Source organism: Oryctolagus cuniculus, chromosome 1 (assembly GCF_964237555.1).
Source record: "Oryctolagus cuniculus chromosome 1, mOryCun1.1, whole genome shotgun sequence".
In the NCBI taxonomy this organism is placed as follows: Eukaryota; Metazoa; Chordata; class Mammalia; order Lagomorpha; family Leporidae; genus Oryctolagus; species Oryctolagus cuniculus.
In genome coordinates, this window is record NC_091432.1 from 208236716 (window position 1) to 208257140 (window position 20425).

The window sequence follows — 20425 nt, forward strand, 5'->3', positions numbered from 1 at the left end:
TATTTTTGGTAATGAGAAGTTCTCAAATATTTAGAGTCAACTTATTCTATTCTTCCCATGTGATTTGTTCCTTTACTTTTTTTGAGAATAGGAAGACATTTCTTAAATAAAAATATGATATTTATTTGTGTTACATTACAATTGATTCTCAGTTTTGTTTATTCAATTCTGCAATCTATCTGCAACTTTTTTTTAACTGAATGATGTAAGAAAGTGATTTAAATTGTGTTTCCAAAAGTTTAATGAAATGTTCCAGCACATTTCTCTACTTTTTTTCCTTTTTTTACAATGTCATTTCTACTATGTCTTTCCAATTGCTTATAGAAAACCCAGGTTTCCTCCTAAACTGTTCATTTTCCCTCAGCAACATTTAAAAACTCTTAGTCCTTATCCAAGTCCTCCTATTTCTATTTCAACTTATTTCCCCAACATCTATTGCTGTTAAGTCATTTTCATTTCTCATCTGACCATGAAAAATCCTCATAACTGGCTCCATGGCAACTTATCATCACCTCCAATGAGTTTGCCACAGATTTGTCAAGGTGATCCTATAAAAATTTAAGTCAGATCATGTTACATTTCCTTTCCACTTCAAACTCTTCAATAGCTTCAAATTAATCTTGAAATCAAAATCCAGAGCCAGCACCACAGTATACAAGACCATATATGTCTATTAAAAAACTAACCCTATAATTCAAAGTACTCCCTCAGATAAATTCTCAGGCCCAGTTGGCTTCAGCAGTAAATTATTTCAAACATATATGAAAGAAATAACTCCAATCTTTGAGAAACACTTTAAGAAAAGGGATTTTCCTTAATTTGTTTTGAGGCCAATAACAACCAAATAATAAAATCTGGTAAGGTTACCACAAGTAGGAAAGCTTATAACACATTTTCTTCACACACATATTTGTACAAACATTAAATAGAATATTAGCAATATGAATTCAGCCATAACATAATTCATAAGTCAATACATCACAGCCATTTGGGCTTCATTTCAGAAATACTGATTTTCCTAAAATAAAGCAGGTCATTACTTCCCCCAGGTATTGTTAAACACTTTCCCATATTTCCTAACCTGCAACACATAAGGTCTGAGTAAGTAATCTCCATTTCCCTTTTGAGCCTTTTATCTTACCTCACACCATCTTTACAGTCCAGTTACATTGAATTTGAGAGTTCTACAACATCCTTCACTTTATTTCAGCTTCATGAAGACACTACTACCTGTCACTGTCATCCCTCACCAACATTCCTGCCCATTCATTCAAGGCATGCACAGGGCTCACTTGCCCTTCAAGGACTTTCTTATCCTCAGGCACATATTCAGTATGTCCCTCTTTTTTTCCCAGTAGCAAGTTGAACATTGCACCAACATTTTCGCCTACTCTTATTTCTTATTCATCAGGTTTCCTGCATTTTGGGAGAAAATGGCACCATTATAATCTTTTTAGCATCTAACCCAGTGTTTGATATTTAACAGACAATGTAAAAAGAAGGCCAAGAAATCCAAAATTGTCTTTCCTACATTCAAATTATTGTAAGTTTTTATATTAATGCAGTTTAACTTAATGATGTTGGAGGTTTGGGCACACTGTTAGCCTGAAGGTTGATTTGATGCCCAAAATGAGCTTCTGATTTCTTCAGAATTTTAACTGATAAATTGTGAGCCAAATGGGGCAAATAAATTATTGGAAAGCACTAGTGCTTGACTCCCTAGTGAAATCTGACTGGTCAGTGCTGTGAGAACCAAAGGTCACTTTCTAATCTAGCTCTGAGGTCCCAATCTCTCCCTAATCTCTGAAAGTTTTTCTTTTTTAAAATATTTTATTTATTTATTTGAAATACATAGTTATAGACAGAGAAAGGTCTTCCATCTGCTGGTTCACTTCCCAAATGACAGCAATGGCCAGAGCTGGGCTGAAAGGAAACCAGAAGCCAGGAGCTTCTTCCATTGTCTCACATGGGTGCAGGGACCCAAGATTTTGGGCCATCTTTCACTGCTTTCCTAGACTATAAGCAGGGAGTTAGATCAGAAGAAGAGCAGCTGGGGCATGAACTGGCACCCATATGGGATGCTGGTGGCAAAGGCAGAGGCTTAGCCTACTATGCCGCAGCACCAGCCCCCTTCTCTGCAAGTGTTAATATCTTCCCCGTATCTCAAAAGAGATCTTATGACACTCAGAAATGTGCTTCACTGTCCCTGGGTTTATTCTTCTTCTTCATGCTTTTCTCTAAGTCAGAGACCTGCCATTCAAAGAAAAATCCTAGAACTTTAATGAGATCATTGATGATGCCCTTTTTTTTTTAAATTTTTTTGACAGGCAGAGTGGACAGTGAGAGAGAGAGACAGAGGGAAAGGTCTTCCTTTTGCCGTTGGTTCACCCTCCAATGGCCGGCGCACCGCGCTGATCCGAAGGCAGGAGCCAGGTGCTTCTCCTGGTCTCCCATGGGGTGCAGGGCCCAGGGACTTGGGCCATCCTCCACTGCACTCCCTGGCCACAGCAGAGAGCTGGCCTGAAAGAGGGGCAACCAGGACAGAATCCGGCGCCCCGACCGGGACTAGAACCCGGTGTGCTGGCGCCGCTAGGCGGAGGATTAGTCTAGTGAGCCGTGGCGCCGGCGATGATGCCCTTTTACATCAAAGACCTGCAGAATAGTCAGATGTTGGGGTTCCAAACAAGAGCAATGAAACTTCAAGTTTCTTGCTCTATGTGGTTGCAGTGTCTCTGTGATAGTCACTCAGTATGTTGCACACACAAATGTTTTCTGAACTATTACCCTATTAGATCAATTCACCCTATACCCATTTCTATTCTATGAAAAATCATTGCTGATGAAGAAAATAAGTTTAATTTGGCCCTTGCAAGATGCTTCATCCTTCTTTTGCCATAACTGAATATGTTGTTGTGCAGAACAAGTTAGAAACTGTTCTGTCTCTACCTGCAAGTTAGCCAAATGCATTAAGGCTACAGTTTCATCAGCATCTTTTTTAAAGTTTATTTATTTTTATTTATTAGAGAGAGAGAGAGAGAGAGAGAGAGTAATTCTCTGTTTCACTCCCCCCAAATGCTTGCAAATAGCAGGTGTTGGGCCAGGCCAGAGCCAGTAGCTAGGAACTCCCTCTGGGTCTCCCACATTGGTGGCAGAGACCCAAGCACTCGAGCCATTGGCTGCTGCTTCTCAGGACGCACACTGACAGGACTCTGGATCTGAAGTAGGCAGGACTCACATCCTGGCACTCTGAAATGGGATGCAGATATCCCAAACAGCATCTTAACCCAATGTGCCACAATACCTGCACCTCGCTGCTACCTTAACAGGGTCCTAAGAACCATTGTTCTGGCAAGGCCCCAGTGAAAGTAGCCTGCTTATTGCAAAATGGTTTCAGAAGGGATAACCCTTGTAGTAAAATCCAATAATACGACAAAGTTAATAAACATTTTTGAATTATTGCAGTTCAAAAGAAAATTATAGTTTCTGAAAATCAAGCTACATGTTTCTGGGCAACAAAGGTATTCTATATAATATTTTATTCTTTTTTGCCTGAACATCATAAGTTAAAGTATTTCTTGACCCTAATTTCCACAAATATTAAAATGTTTAATAGAATAAGCATTTGACATAGTGGCTCCATTCCATATTGGAGTCCCCGGATTAAAGTCCTGTCTTTGCTTCCAGTCTAGCTTCCTGCTGATACACACCCTGGGAAACAGCAGATAATGGGCCACTGGACTGAATCCCAACTTCTTGGTTTCAATCCAGTCCATCCCTGTCTGTTGCAGGCATTTGGGAAGTGAACCAGTGGATGGAAGTCCTCTCTCCATCTATCTCTCTGTGTCTCTGCCTTTTAAATATAGTAAAAAGAATTTTTTTTAAAACAGAAGATCTACAGTTTTCACCTTACTGTATAATCTGAGCTATTTTTTTAAATTTTATTTATTTAAACTAGTTACATAGTTACAAAGGGGGGGAGAGGGGGAGAGAGAGAGAGAGAGAGAGAGAGAGAATGAATGAGCCAAGAGCTTCTTCCAAGTCTTGCATGTGGGTACAGGTGACCAAGTCTTGGGCTGTCCTCTGCTATTTTCCCAGGCGCATTAGCAGGGAGCTGGTTCAGAAGTGGAGCAGCCAGAATCCAATTCAATGCCCAAATGGGATGCCAGCATCACAGGTGGTAGCTTAACCCACTATACCACAATGCCAGCCCCAAAATGAAACATTTTTAAAGAAATCAGAAAAAATTAAGTGATAGACAAATCAAATTTGTTCAGCTCATTCTGAGTACTTACTTCATCCTCAGGATTTCAACAAACACTTTTATGTACAGGCCTTGCTTAATTCTTAGAACATTCCTATGAGATAAGCCACCATGGCATCATTTCACACATATGAAAACGGCACAGAAGATAAAACTTCAGGTTTTATTTTCCTATAACATCCAGACAACTCTCAAGGGTAGCAAGGAAAAAGGAATTAAAGATAGCCTGGCTTTGCCCTGGCCTAGCCCTAGCTGTTGCAGACATTTAGAGAGTAAACCAGCAGATGGAAGATCCTCTCTCTCTCCCATTCTCTCTCTGATGTTCTGCCTTTCAAATAAATAAATACATTAAAAGTAAGACAAATAAAGACAACCATGCTTTCAGAAATTATGTGCATGCATTTATCTGGGGCATCTTGTTTTTGATTCTTTCAGACAGGGTGTATGGGCACAAGAGCTTCCATCTACTTCCTGCTCACTGAGACAGAGAATGGAAGAAACATAAAAAACTGTAGAATGAAATGATTTGAAGATCTCTAGAAATTTTCTTCTTTTCACAAACCACTGATTTTTGGTATGTTCTTCAGTAAGAATAGATTTTGAAATTTTTCTGCTGGCTGTTATGTTCCGGTTTTACTCCATGCTTAGTGAGAGCTGCCATGTGTGCCCTGTTCTCTCTAGACATGTATTTCCATTTCTGCTCATCTGTAATTAGAAAACATTTTGGTCAGTAAAAAACATTTAAAACCATAATAAAAATGGCAGCATATTTTACAGTTGCAATTACAAAAGACTTAGACTAGATTAGATTAGTGAGTGCGTGCGTGTGTGTGTTTTGAAGGAGATCATGTATAATTAAGTGTTTTGCCCTCAGAGCACCACTTAGCCGAGAAAAGGTCAGTTCCAGTCCTGAACTCATCCTGAAAGAGTTAAGTTTAATTATCTTATAATTGTGTGGGAAATCCAAGCAGAGTTTATTCTTGCAGAAATAGTAGAGTGATGCTGTCTCTGCAGGGTGCACTGCTGATCACAAATTTTCTTCAAATTACTCAGCAATCTATGGTAGGAGGAGGAGAAATAGGCAATTATCCTGTATACTGGACTTAAACATTTTTACTTTTTTTTACCTTTGAGTATTCATTGTCTTAATTTTAATTTTCATGCACATTTTAATAAAAGAGCTTCATTAGTGCAATGTAGCAAAGGAATTTGGGGTTTTATAGAAATTTGCCTCTGGGCAAAATCCCAGGCAGCCATGGGAAATTGGCTCTCTCATTTAATTTAAATTTAAAAACATGCTTTATGGGGAAACTCACTAAGACAAAACATCTCATTATGGGCCAGCAATATGGTATAGTAGGTAAAGCCGCTGTCTGTGGCACATGCATCCCACATGCACACTGGTTCCAGTCCTGGCTGCTGCACATCCAATCCAGCTCCCGACTACTGCACCTGGGAAAGCAGCAGAGGATGGCCCAAGTCCTTGGACCCCTGCATTCACTTTGGAGACCCAGAAGCAGCTTCTGGCTCCTGGCTTCATCCTGACCCATTGCTCTCTGTTGTGGCCATTTGGAGAGTGAACCAGAGGATGGAAGGATGGAAGATTTCTTTCTCTCTGTAACTGCCTTTCAAATAAATAAAATAAATCTTTGAAAAAAAAAAAAGAGGTCTCATTAACTGGGGCATCCTATGGACTGAATTATTGCTCCCTGATATAGATATAAATACAGATCAATTCAGTTGCCAATTTGAAGCCTCATGGTGCTAGTGTTTCTTTTGCTGAATTTAACTAAGGTCAGTTAGGTCCCAAAATTGTATCTCCAAAGAATATAAGTATAACCAGCTATGGATCCCCTATTTTGAATTCTATGTGGAAAAGTATCATAAGCTTCTATGTACCCAGAATCTGGCTATGTCCTATTGGTACACATTCATTTCACTTATTTTAATTTATACCATCTACTGCAACCCTGTATTTTCTACCATTTAGAAGGCACTCCCTCTATCTTTTCTTCCCAGCCCTTTAGCATTCAAGTAATATTCATTAAGTGCATGCTACGTTGTTATGTTCTAAGACATTCATTTTCTTGATTATTACCAACAAGCAGTACATAATATTATTCCAATTTTTAAAATGGGGGAATTGGCGCCGTGGCTCAATAGGCTAATCCTCCACCTTGCGGCGCCGGCACACCGGGTTCTAGTCCCGGTCGGGGCGCTGGATTCTGTCCCGGTTGCCCCTCTTCCAGGCCAGCTCTCTGCTATGGCCAGGGAGTGCAGTGGAGGATGGCCCAGGTGCTTGGGCCCTGCACCCCATGGGAGACCAGGAAAAGCACCTGGATCCTGGCTCCTGCCATCGGATCAGCGCGGTGCACCGGCTGCAGCGGCGGCCATTGGAGGGTGAACCAAAGGCAAAGGAAGACCTTTCTCTCTCTGTCTCTCTCTCTCACTGTCCACTCTGCCTGTCAAAAAAAAAAAAAAATGGGGGAATTGGCCGGCGCCGTGGCTTACTAGGCTAATCCTCTGCCTGCAGCGCCGGTACCCCAGGTAGTAGTCCCGGTTGGGGTACCAGATTCTGTCCCAGTTGCTCCTCTTCCAGTCCAGATCTCTGCTGTGGCTTGGGAGTGCAGTGGAGGATGGCCCAAATGCTTGGGCCCTACACCTGTATAGGAGACCAGGAGGAAGCACCTGGTTCCTGGCTTCGGATCGGTGCAGAGCACTGGCCTTCGTGGCCATTTGGGGGGTGAACCAACGGAAAAAGGAAGACCTTTCTCTCTGTCTCTCTCTCTCTCACTGTCTAACTCTGCTGTCAAAATAAATAAATAAATAAAAATAAAATGGGGGAATTGAGACTCGGAAAGCCTGACTATGGGGTTACCTAGCTAGAAAGAGGAAGGATGTGTTCTTCCCTAGAATTCCAACAATGCCATATGGCTCAGTTCCTTAACATTTCTCCTTAATCTGGACTATCCCTTTCTAAAACAGCGTTCTTCCTTGGATACCTTCTCCTCACACCTTAAATCAGTTTATTATTTTTTATTTATTGACAAACAGTAATTGTAAATGTTTATGGGGTACAATGTAATATTTCAATACATGCATACATTTTAATAATCATATTAGGATAATTGGCATCGATCACTTCATATATTCAAGGTTTCTTTGTAGTGTGAACATTCAGAAGTCTTTCTTTTAGCTATTTAGAAAAGTACAGTATGTTGTTGTTAACTATTATTACCCTGCTATGCAATATAACACCAACAGGATTATTTTTACAATAAGGAAAGTAAGTACTTTTTAATTCAGTAAAAGTAAACCTTTCTGAGGTTTGACTTATCTATATACTTTTAGGGAGTTAACTTTGGAGAAGAATCCAAGAATGTGCATCTTCTACAAGCACTTAAAGATTACTATAGCTTATGAGACATAGAAATAATGTCCTCCACTTAATACATTAAAATGAGGTAAATCTTTGTGATCAAGTTTTGCTATTAACTCTCATAATCCAACTCTTTGAGGAGAAAGGTCCTGGGTGAAAAGTTATTGCACAGTGACTCCTGTTGTTAATTTAACAATTAACACTCTTAGGTATGATATTAGTGACACCTGAGGCTCTTGACATGAGCTGCCCAGGCTATGGAAGCTTTTGAATTCACAAACTTCTTCAGTATTTAGACAAGGCCATAAGGAAAGTGGAAGTTCTCTCCTTCCCTCAGAAAAAAAGTAGATCTTTCTTTGATGACCACATCTTTCTGTTGGGGTCTCACCCACAGAGATTTTCCTTTCCTAATGTGCTCTCATGGATTTTTTCAGAATGTCTTAAGAGCGATTCTGAGGTCAGAGTTTTATTTGAAGTGTCATTCCATGAGTCTGCTATATGGACTGCTTCCCATGTTGGAGCATTCATTCTTTTTTGATTATATTATTATTATCAAACATTTATTCCTATTTATATGATCATCTTAACACTTAATCCTATCTATATAATCACTATCACTTAATCATATTGCCATGCTGACTCTAACATTAGAGTGCTATTTTTTCCCTTCCAGTTTAAGAGGGTTTAGGAGTCCTATAGTAAGTTTTAAACTATACCCTTTGAAGGAGGTCCAAATGAATTTATGAACTATACAATTTTGCAGTTGCGAACTTCATATGTTTCACAGTTACATCTTTAGGAACATGGTGATTCTTCTCACTGTGTCCACCCTCCCACCCACATTTCCACTCCTCTTCCTTTTTCCCTCTTTTATTTCCACTATTGTTTTTTACTTAGATCTATTTTCAGTTAACTTTATACACATGTGATTTTCTCTATTTTGGGTAAAAGTTCAACAGATAGTATGAGAATAAAGAAAAAAGAGAAAGAAAAAAAGAAAAACTGGTTCTCAATAGTCAAGACAAAAGCTGTTCAAAGTGATTACTTCTCAAAGTGTCAGCTTCACTTCTACAGACTGCCTTTTAGATGTTCTTTTAGTTACTGCATGTCAGGCAGAACATATGGTATTTGTCTTTGTCCATTTGGGGCTGGCTTATAGTCCCAGCTACTCAGAGGCTGAGGTTGGAGGATCGCCTGAGTCCAGGAGTTCTGGGTTGTCATGTGCTATGCTGATCAGGTCCCATCAATATGGTGATCTCCGGAGAGCAGGGTATCACCAGGTTGCCTAAGGAGGGGTGAAACAGCCCAGATCGGAAGTGGAGCAGGTCAAACCTCCTGTGCTGATCAGTTTATTACTTTTAAGTTGCCTTTGCATGCCTTATTCTCATCACAGCCTTACTTACATGGCAAAATTAAATTAATTGTGCTGATCCATTCAGATCTGCTCTCTGTTTTTCTAAAGTATGTGGCATTTTGAGGAACTTTCTTTCCAAGAAAATACATTTTCTTTCTTCAAAATACTTATGATGATGGGTGTATACACATATATTATCTCCAAAAGCTCATGGAAAATGCATATTATGAAAGAACTATCCATGAATTTCAAAATATTTTCACACTAAATTCCTCCTTTAATTCAATTTCCCACCAACTTTTTAAAGTATCCTCCTGTGTGTGTGTATGTGTGTGTGTTTGAGAGAGAGAGAGAGAGAGAGAGAGAGAGAGAAACAGAGAGTCAGACAGTTAGAGAGATACTTAGTATTGTGTAAACAATATATGGCATACATACATTTCATGTGAAAACAATTGGATAGTTTTTAAATCCCTTCTCAGCAATTTCTACTAATACTGCATTGATCTAAGTCTTTATATTGTAATACCTAGATTGTTTAGATAGGCTGTTAATTTATCTTTATCCCATCCAATGGTTCTTACTTCCAAAGTAGACTGCTTGAAACTACAGTATTACTTTTCCTGAAATACAACATAGTTCCTATAACTTTATAGTTCAGATACTTTTGATGACTCCAAATTGTTTATGCCATAAATTGCTAAATCCATAACTTGGCTTTTAACAACCTATCAGTTTGACTCCAATTTCCTTTAAACCTTATTTGTACATTATTCTTGATATGCTCTGACTGCACAGAAATAGCTCATCTCTCCCTAAGTGCAAAGTAAATGGTAAACGTGATGTTATTCATGTTTTACTAATTTTCTTAATACTTACATCTTGATAACTTTCTCATATCTTTATGATACTCATAAAGCTTTACTGCCAGGCTTCATGTGTAGTCTACTTTTTCTATTTAGGAAAGATTTCACCCACATCTAAATTTTCCTATCAGTGTCTGCACCACTTTCACAAAATTTGCAACTTTCTGTCCTGAGTTGTTGACATCTCATTTCCATATTAAAAGTAGAGGAAAAATTCATTTCTGATATATTTTTTACTCAGAATAATCTAACAAAGTTCCATTTAATTAACCATTTCCATTAAAATCATCATGTGAATTGTAATCACAATAAGCATTTTTTCCATTGGATAGAGAACAATATTGTAGTTCCTAAATTGTAAAATCCTTGAATTAGAAATAAACTATAATCTTTTATGTATACACACTCTTGTAACAAATGCTATACATACCACTCTGATTCTTCTCTATACTACTTATTACATTATATTTAATTAATCTCAACTTCTAATTATTTTTAACCAAAATATTTCACAAAAATAAAAAATACATCATTTAGTTTATATCTCTAGATTCAAAAGGAGTCAGTGCCTACTTGCTATTTACTTTTTTTTTTTTTTGACAGGCAGAGTGGACAGTGAGAGAGAGAGACAGAGAGAAAGGTCTTCCTTTGCCATTGGTTCACCCTCCAATGGCCGCCACGGCCAGCGCGCTGCGGCCAGCGCTCTGCGCTGATCCGATGGCAGGAGCCAGGTGCTTCTCCTGGTCTCCCATGGGGTGCAGGGCCCAAGCACTTGGGCCATCCTCCACTGCACTCCCTGGCCACAGCAGAGAGCTGGCCTGGAAGAGGGGCAACCGGGACAGAATCTGGCACCACGACCGGGACTAGAACCTGGTGTGCCTGCGCCGCAAGGCGGAGGATTAGCTTAGTGAGCCGCGGCGCCAGCCGCCTACTTGCTATTTAAATAAGACTTTAGTTTAAAATTTTATGGCAAAATTATTAAAGGTACTTTCATCAAGTCCAAGTAGATATTCAGAAGACATCAGAAAAGCTGCTCAATTATTAATTAAAATCTCAGAGCATTATGCTTAGTCAAAATGCTCAGTTTTATATAATGTCTTCAAATACAAGCCTGGAAATAACCAAAATTATATCACTGACAATTTTCTTTTCACAAATACTAATCCTAAAAAGCAAGCAGGGAGGGAGTTTGATGAAAATCATTATTTTGTAGGACACAGTCGTATGTATTCCCGGGGCCGGCGCTGTGGTGAATTGGGTAAAGCCGCTGCCTGCAGTGCTGGCATCCCATATGGGCACTGGTTTGAGTACCAGCTGCTCCACTTCCCATCCAGCTCCCTGTTAATGCATCTGGAAAAGCAGCGGAAAATAACCCAAGTCCTTGGACCCCTGCATCCATATGGGAGACCTGGAAGAAGCTCCTGGCTCCTAGCTCCTGGTTTCAGATTGGCTCAGCTCTAGCCATTGTGGCCATTTGGGGAGTAAACCAGCAGATGGAAGATCTCTCTCTCTCTCTCTCTCTCTCTCACTCTCTTTCTCTCTCTCTCTCTGCCTCTTTGTAACTCTGCCTTTCAAATAAATAAATAAATCTTTAAAAATTAGTATTTGTTGCCTAAAGAATAACATCAATTATTATTATTCCAACATGGGCAGACACTGTGGCATAGGAGGTAAAGCCGCCACCTGCAGTGGCAGCTTCCCATACCGACTCTAGTTAGAGTCCAGGCTGTTTCACTTCTGATCCTGGATCAGAAGTGGCCTGGGAAAGCAGTGGAGGATGGCCCAAGTCCTTGGGCCCCTGCACCCACATGGAAGATTTGGAAGATGCTCCTGGCTCCTGGCTTCGGATTGGCTCAGCTCTGGCCGTTGCAGCCAATTGTGGAGTGAACCAGTGAGTGGATGGAAGACCACTCTCTCTCTCACTCTGTGTGTGTGTGTGTGTGTGTGTGTGTTTGTGTGTAACTCTGACTTTCAAATAAATAAATAACAAAAAAAAAAAAAACAAAAACCAAAAAAACAAACAAACAAAAACAAAATATTCCAACAGCAAACAGAACAAAAGCCTCTTAGAATTTTGTGTCAGGAAATCTGGATTAGAGTCTTCCTCTTTCTAAATTGTTAAGTATTAGAAAATCATTTCTCTTTTCTGAGACAGTCTTCTTGTCTAAAAATGAAGCAATTTACTGATGTTATTCTTTTTAGTTACATGCTTCTGTTACTTCACATGTGAATATAGTGATTTCTAATTTAGGACTGTATTTTAAGAAATTTGCTAATCAAAAGCTGATTTGGCGAACCAATTGACTTAAAAATCTCTTAAGGATTAACCACATAGTCTGCTGTCTTTCATTCACACGCCCACATATATATTTACTTTCAAATCGATTGGGTTTTATTTGCTCGTTTGTTTAGAAGGGATATTAGTATATGAGAACAGTACAAGATAAAACTACAATCTGTTTTTTGAGGCCCAAGTATGCCTTGCATCTGAAACTATAAAAAATATATATTAAGAAGGAAAGATTTTGTTGTTGCCAATGTGAACTATTAAATTTCATACTTGGCAATGGCAGCTAGGAAAGTTTATTATAGTAATAGTTAAAAACTTTTAATTTCATAATAGTTTTAAACTTACACAACAAAAAATTGTGATGTAGTATAATGAGTTCCCATATACCCTATTCCAGCTTTCCCTATTAAAACCTTATCTAAGTATAATCTATATGTTGTAATTAATAAATGACACCAACCTTCCCCATTAACATCCCATATTAGTATATTTGTCAAATTTAATGAACCACACTCTGTTAATATTTGTAATGCAAATTTGCTGCATATCAGTCACTCCTCCTAGCCAACAGTCTGTGTTCAGACTGAGCTTATATTTTTTAGCTCCCACATATGAGAGAGAACATGTAGTATCAGTCTCTAGTCTTATTTCATTTAACATGATGTCCTCTAGTTTCAACTTTTTTGCTGCAAATGACAGGATTTCATTCTTTTTATGGCTAACTAGTATTCCACTGTGTATAAACACCATATTTTCTTTATCCATTCATCTGATGACACTGAGGTTGATTTGCTTTCATGTCTCGTGTCTAATGAACTTCACTATGACATTGCACTTGGAAATGGTGATTCTTTGAGTAAAGTGACAGACACAGTCACCAAACCACCCTAGGCATTTTATCAATGCTTTATATCTGCAGATATTGTTTAAGGATGATCCTTGGTTGTGTTTATATTATATAACCCTAATGGACACTGACAGATGGATAGACTCCTAACAAATATTAAGCCAATGATAGGCTTCTTGAAGAATTTGGAATGAATGTAGTAAATAGGTGACAATGAACATGCATATTTCCTGTCCTAAAGGAAGATCTAAAAAAATTTTTGCTTGGGGCTCCTGGAGATTCCCTGATTTTTGCCATTCCATGTTGACTATTGTAGCTTAAATTAGATTTACTAATCTACCCTCCAAATCTATTTGAAAATTCTACTTCTGTAGTAAGCACATCAGAATTGAATTTCACTCCTCATAATCTAAAGAAATGTTTTCAAAAATAAACTTTTTATTTCAGAATAGTTTTGAATTTACAAAACAAAAATTGTGAAGAACTATTGTTCCTAAATATTCCACAACCAGCTTCCTATATTATTAACATCTTATATTATTAAGCAATATGTCACAATTAATGAAGCTGACATAGATTCCCCTATTCTTTAATTCCGAACTCTCTCTATCCCTCCCACACTTCCAAGTCTGTTGCAATGACCAATTGGTGTTCATATTGAGTTTCTTTTAAGCTCTCACATATGACATGAGGATACAAAATTTGAAGAAAAGAGGATGACTATAAAATGCACTTTGTTTTCCTATGAGCATAATAAAAACATGATACTTTACACAGAAGCAGATTTTCTGACATGGTTTAATTTTCTATTGCTATATATTAAGAAAGGGCCACCCATGCTAATTTTGTCATCCTTATTTAGTCTACCTAACTTACTAGCTAGCCCTACTAATTATCTCCACTTGTTTCAAGAAGAAATGCAAATTTCGTGATTGAGAATCTATAAGCAGTGACAATAAAGATAGCACATGAAACACATATTTTACTTTTTACTTCTCCAATGATCTGTCAAAATGGCTATAAAACTAGGTTTAAATACATATGTAATTTATGGTATTGTTTAAAACAAAATAAATTTCCATGAATAAATGGTATTTTATGAATTTCAAGAATAAAGGCAAGGAACAGCAGCATACAAATATACATGGAGAAACTTTTTGAACACAGTTTAGCAGAAGGTTGTAATGGAGACAGGCAAGTTACTCCTGGTGAACACTGGAGAGACTTACAGTGTACAGTCGATTGTAAGGAAATAGCCAAGTATGTCCATTTCAAGAATGCAAAAGTTGATCTAGCAGAAAACTGATAAAAGAAAGGGATGTCCATGGTAGAGGACACCTGACTTCTGAATACAAGAGGAAGATGGAGCTCTAGGGGGCAGTGTCTTCAAAAATTGAAAATTCAGTGAATTTGATTTTTAATTTTCTACTGAATCAAGATGACAAACAATAACATTACAGATACATAAAGGTTTCTATGTTTATCTTCTGTGCACCTAAGACTCATTTAAGATGTACTCCAGCAGAATTAGAATGGGAGCACTAAAAAGAAAATGACATTGAATCTAAGAAATAATGAGACTGCCAAGAACTACAATAAATAGCCAGCCTGTGGCAGTATTTAAATGTGTTTACATTAGAACAAGAAGTCAGAAGCATTAATAATAAAATGGATACATAAGATGTATAATAACATATAAGCAAGAATGTGAAAAATCTTCATAATAAGATACAGATCATCATAATTCATCCACCAACGCTGGTAAAAAGAAAGACAAATAAGAATCATGGGAAAGAGAAAAAGCTGGACAAAAATGAAAACAATGTGCTTCAATTATGAATAATTGATAAGTATGGTACAATATAATTTATTAACTTTGATGCTGCCACACAATCTTTAGAATTTACAATTATATTTCCTTTGCTATGGGTGTGTTTATACCAATTAATATTTTCCATGGTCATAATAAGCATTATTTTTAAAAATTTTGAAATAAACTCTTAGGCTAAAAATAAAGGGAGTATGTGCTACAGAAGTTAATGAAAATGTTGTAAATCATAACAGCATATCAGTTCATATGACAGAAAATTGATGAAGGAAAAGGTCATTAGAAGTAAAAAGTGAACATTGAAATGTACTTCTTATAATTTTCTCATCTTATAAAATCAATCAACTGAAACTTAAGTATTTGAGGATACTTCGAAAAGCTCATTGAAAACTGAATGTGCAACAAAATGAAATCTGTAATATACATTTCCCTTGAACATCTTAAACATTTTATTTATTGATTTTCATTTTATTTGAGAGAGAGAACACACATATACATGCACACACAAGAGAGGGAGATTTTTCATCCACTGCTTCACTCTTCAAATGTTTGCAATAGCCAAGGCTGGGCCAAGCTGAAACCAGGAGCCGGAAACTCCTTCTGCTCTGTGAGGTGGGAAGCAGGAACACATCATCTGCTGCTTCCCAAGACACAAATTAGCAGGAAGTCAGGTGGGAAATAGAATATCAAGCACTCAAACCAGACTCTTCAATGTGGGATATGGGTATCCCAAGCAGCGGCTTACTCATGTTTACCTTCCACCACCCACGGGCTTTCTGAAAGTCTCTGATTTCAATGTTATTGTGCCAAAATAAACTTATGTTTTAATTTCACTTTGCCATGAACTTTTTGAAGTACCTTGTATGATTTCAAGTTATATTCATTTAGGCCAACCATACACACCTGTGTACACACATTAAACACACAATTTATTATGAAAGGATAATTGAGAAGGGAGATCAGCAATACTGCAGGTAGCTAACTTATTTTAAAAAAAACAAAGAATCCCTAAGTATTATCTAAAATAGTTAAAGGTTGTTGTTTCCAGGAATAAAAATGAGAAATGAGGGATTTTTACAAATGAAGGTCTTTATTTGCTTTTGTGTCTTTTTGTGCTGGGTGTTCTTTTTACCATCCATAAGTAAATGCAAAGGTTTTAAATATTCAAAACTATAAATAAAAGTAACAAAAGAGTAATGGTGAAGAAAGTGTCAATACTATTGAATGTAACATAATTAGATTAAATATATATAAATATAAATAAATGGCAAATATATAATTATATATAAATTTAAGTGTAAAATTCTTAAAACATAAGAACATAATAATCCTTTAAGTCGGTGTCATTTTCTAATTCCTAAGGTTAATTTTCTCCCCTCTGGGGATGTTTTATTTCTGAATACTCTCCTTTCCTGATTGTAAATCTTGCTATCAGCTTAGAAGAGACCATTTCTTTTGTCTAGAACAGGATACAGGACATTTTTTTATACTTAAGTAATGTATTCTTGTATTTGAGCTCAATAAGTTTACCAGATGCTGATAGTACATGAGAAGGCCCCAGGCTTGCAAATCTTGATTTCACCAACTTCTAGTAATATGATCCAAAGAAGTTGCTTAAGTTTCATTAGCTTTACTTTATTTCATGTGTATTTTAGAGTTTCTTGTAAAACAAAGCAAAAATATATAACCCAAAACCTCAGAAATGGAAAAATAGTAAATGGTTATCCAATATCAATATTTGTGGTTAAGACTGTTAGTGAGATATGACACAGATACTATTCACGCTCTTTAAGTACACAGTTGAATGATCTTTGGACCATAATTATGTTATTGTTATCACAATAAAGACATAAAAATTTCTATCAGCATAAAATGTGTCTCAACTGCTAGCCTCAGAAAATTGTTGATTTGGAGTTATACTTTTTCTAGATTTTCATATACGTTAAATCATATAATAGATATGTAAATTTTTATAGCTATTTTATTACATATATCAGCTATCTTGCTCATTTTAAGTAGTGTCCTGTTGTATACATATACTACAATTTGTTTATCCATTGTAGATTTGATGAACATTTTGGTAGCTCCTCTATGGAGATATTTGAAAAATACTACGAAGAATGCTTAAGTAGAGGTCTTTGTGTGGATATATACTTTCATCATCTTGAATAAAAGCATTCAATACCAATGTTAATTCTTATGTAAGAAGAATATGTTCAACATTACAGAAAAAAAAATCTGCCAAACTGTTTATTCAAGTGGTGCTGCCAGCATTCTTTTTAAAGATTTATTTATTTATTTGAAAGGCAGCGTTACCAAGGCAGAGGCAGAGAGAGAGAAGTCTTCCATCTGCTGGTTCACTCCCCAGATGGCTGCAATGGCTGGAGCCAAGCCTATCTGAAGCTAGGAGCCAGGAGCTTCTTCCGAGTTTCCCATGTGGGTGTAGGGGCCCAAGTAATTGGGCCATTTTCTACTGCTTTCCCAGGATTTGGGCTGGATATGAAGAGGAGCAGCTGGGACACAGATTGGCACCCATATGGATGCCGGCACTGCAGGTGGGGGCTTTACTTGCTACACCACAGCTTTAGTCCCGCCCCCTTCTTAATTTTAGTCATTTTGATTAGTGTGTAGTAGTATCACATTTGTGAATATCTGACTATTGGTGATATAGAACATCTTTTCATATACTTGTCTTCCATTCTCACATATTTTGAGAAGTGTCTGACAAAGAGACCTTTGTATATTCTGAATACAATTTCTTTGTCAAATGACATATTACAGAGATGTCCCTTCAAACTTAAACTAAAATTTACTTTATTTACTTAAGTGTCCTTTGAATACCAATACTTTTTAATTTTGATAAGCTCACTTTTTTATTTATTGGTTTTCTACTTAAGTCTTTGCCTAATCCAAAGTGACAAAGATTTTCTTTCATTTTTTATTCTGCATGTCTTACACATTTAAATTTTACATTTAGGTATATGATCTACTGGATGCTGATATTTGTATATGTTGTGAAGTAAATGTGGAGGTATTTTTTCAAGAAAGATATACATTTATTGTGAAAACTATATTAATCATCTATACCATGTAAATAATGAGTTCTTATAAGCTCCTGACAAATCAATTCTATTAACAAGTATATATATACTATCTTTATACTCAAGGCACATTGTCTTAATTATTGTAACCATAACAAGTTAAAATTCCTTCAATTCTGTTTTTCTTTTTAATCTTTCTATGATTGGGGTCATTTTCATAGAAAATTTATAATTAAACTTCAATTTCTACACTTGATCTTAGCCAAAAGGCTGAGAAGTGATCAAACTTCAATTTCTTTCTTTTTTTTTAAATTCATTCATTTGCTTTAATGTTACATTTAAAACATATATTTTTTAAACTTGTATTTAATAAATATAAATTTCAAAAGTATAACTTTTGGATTATAGCGGCTTTTCCCCCCATAACCTTCCTCCCACCCACAACCATCCCATCTCCCACTCCCTCTCCCATCCCATTCATATCAAGATTCATTTTCAATTATCTTTATATAAAAACATCAGCTTGGTATATACTAAGTAAAGATTTCAACAGTTTGCACCCACACAGATACACAAAGTATAAAGTGCTTTTTTTTTTAACTTTTATTTAATGAATATAAATTTCCAAAGTACAGCTTATGGATTACAATGGCTTCCTCCCCCCATAATGTCACTCCCACCCGCAGCCCTCCCCTTTCCCCCTCCCTCTCCCCTTCCATTCACATCAAGATTCATTTTCGTTTCTCTTTCTATACAGAAGATCAGTTTAGCATACATTAAGTAAAGATTTCAACAGTTTGCTCCCACACAGAAACATAAAGTGAAAAATACTGTTTGAGTACTAGGTATAGCATTAAATCTCAATGTATAGCACACTAAGGACAGAAATCCTACATGAGGAGTAAGTGCACAGTGACTCCTGTTGTTGACTTAACAAATTGACACTCTTGTTTATGGAATCAGTAATCACCCTAGGCTCTTGTCATGAGCTGCCAAGGATATGGAAGCCCCCTGAGTTCACTGACTCTGATAATTTTTAGACAAGGCCATGGTCAAAGTGGAAGTTCTTTCCTCCCTTCAGAGAAAGGTACCTCCTTCTTTGATGACCCGTTCTTTCCACTGGGATCTCACTTGCGGAGATCTTTCATTTAGGTTTTTTTTTTTTTTTTTTTTTTTTTCCAGAGTGTCTTGGCTTTCCATGCCTGAAATACTCTCATGGGCTTTTCAGCCAGATCCACATGCCTTAAGGGCTGATTCTGAGGCCAGAGTTCTATTTAGGACATTTGCCATTCTATGGGTCTGCTGTGTATCTCACTTCCCATGTTGGATCATTCTCTCCCTTTTTTATTCTATCAGCTAGTATTTGCAGACACTAGTCTTGTTTAAGCAATTCCTTTGACTCTTAGTCCTATCATTATGATCAATTGTGAACAGAAATTGATCACTGGGACTAGTGAGATGGCATTGGTACATGCCACCTTGATGGGATTGAATTGGAATTCCCTGGTATGTTTCTAACTCTACCATTTGAGGTAAGTCAGCTTGAGCATGTCCCGAATTGCACATCTCTTCCCTCTCTTATTCCCACTCTTATATTTAACAGTGATTACTTTTCAGTTAAGTTTTAGCTCTTAAGAAGAATTGTGTATTGATTATAGTATTCAACCAAAAGTATTAAGTAGAACCAACAAAAAAATACTAAGAGGGATAACATATCAAGTTGCTCATCAACAATTTCTACAAAAATAAATCTTTTGGTAATTTTTTTGTTATTTGTATTGGGATTACACTAAATCTATTGTGGAATTAAGGGAGAATTAGCAGCTTAACATGCAGTTTTAAAAATCCACAAACATGGAATACCTCTGTATCTACTAATTTAGGTCTCTTTAATTCCTCTGAGCAATATTTTTTTTTCATTTTCAATGCAATGTCATACATGCATTTTATTTTTTTTATTCCTAAGTACTGGTTACTATGCTAATGTAAGTGGAATCATTTTCATTTACCAGCCTATTTACAATTTTCTTTCTTTCCTTATAATTCCTCAATTTTCTTCATTTTGTCTTAAGGTTCTAGTTATTGCCTGGTTTCACGTCTCTTCAGCCTGAAGAACATGCTCTATCATTTTTCATAGTGCATATCTGGTGGTTTGAGTTGTTTCAGTTGTGTTTGAGCTTGAAACTGAAAATTTTATCTTGCCCAAATCTTTAAAAAATGCTTCTATTGATACGGGATATTTAGTTGACTTTCTTCTTTCAGTACTTTAAATATACCATCCCAGTGACTGCTTGCTTCCTTTGTTTCTGATGAGCAGAAAATCATTGATTGTATTATGATTCTGTGATTGTAATGAATAATTTGTTTCTTTTTGCTGTCAGGACTTTCTCAGTGTTGCCATTCAGCAGCTTGTATATAATATATCTGTGTGTAGTTCTCTTTGTGTTTATTTTATTTGAAGTTTATTGAACCTTTGGCTCTATAAGTTAATGTTTTCCACAGTATTTGGGAGGTTTAAGGGCTATTATTTCTTCAACTACTTTTCAGTTCCTTCTTTTGGGC

General features: G+C 36.7%; 1 pseudogene; it reads right to left on the reverse strand.

The window, feature by feature from the left end:
• Window positions 1–18066: 18066 nt before the first annotated feature.
• LOC138847721 (U2 spliceosomal RNA) lies at window positions 18067–18145 on the reverse strand (annotated as a pseudogene).
• Window positions 18146–20425: the final 2280 nt, after the last annotated feature.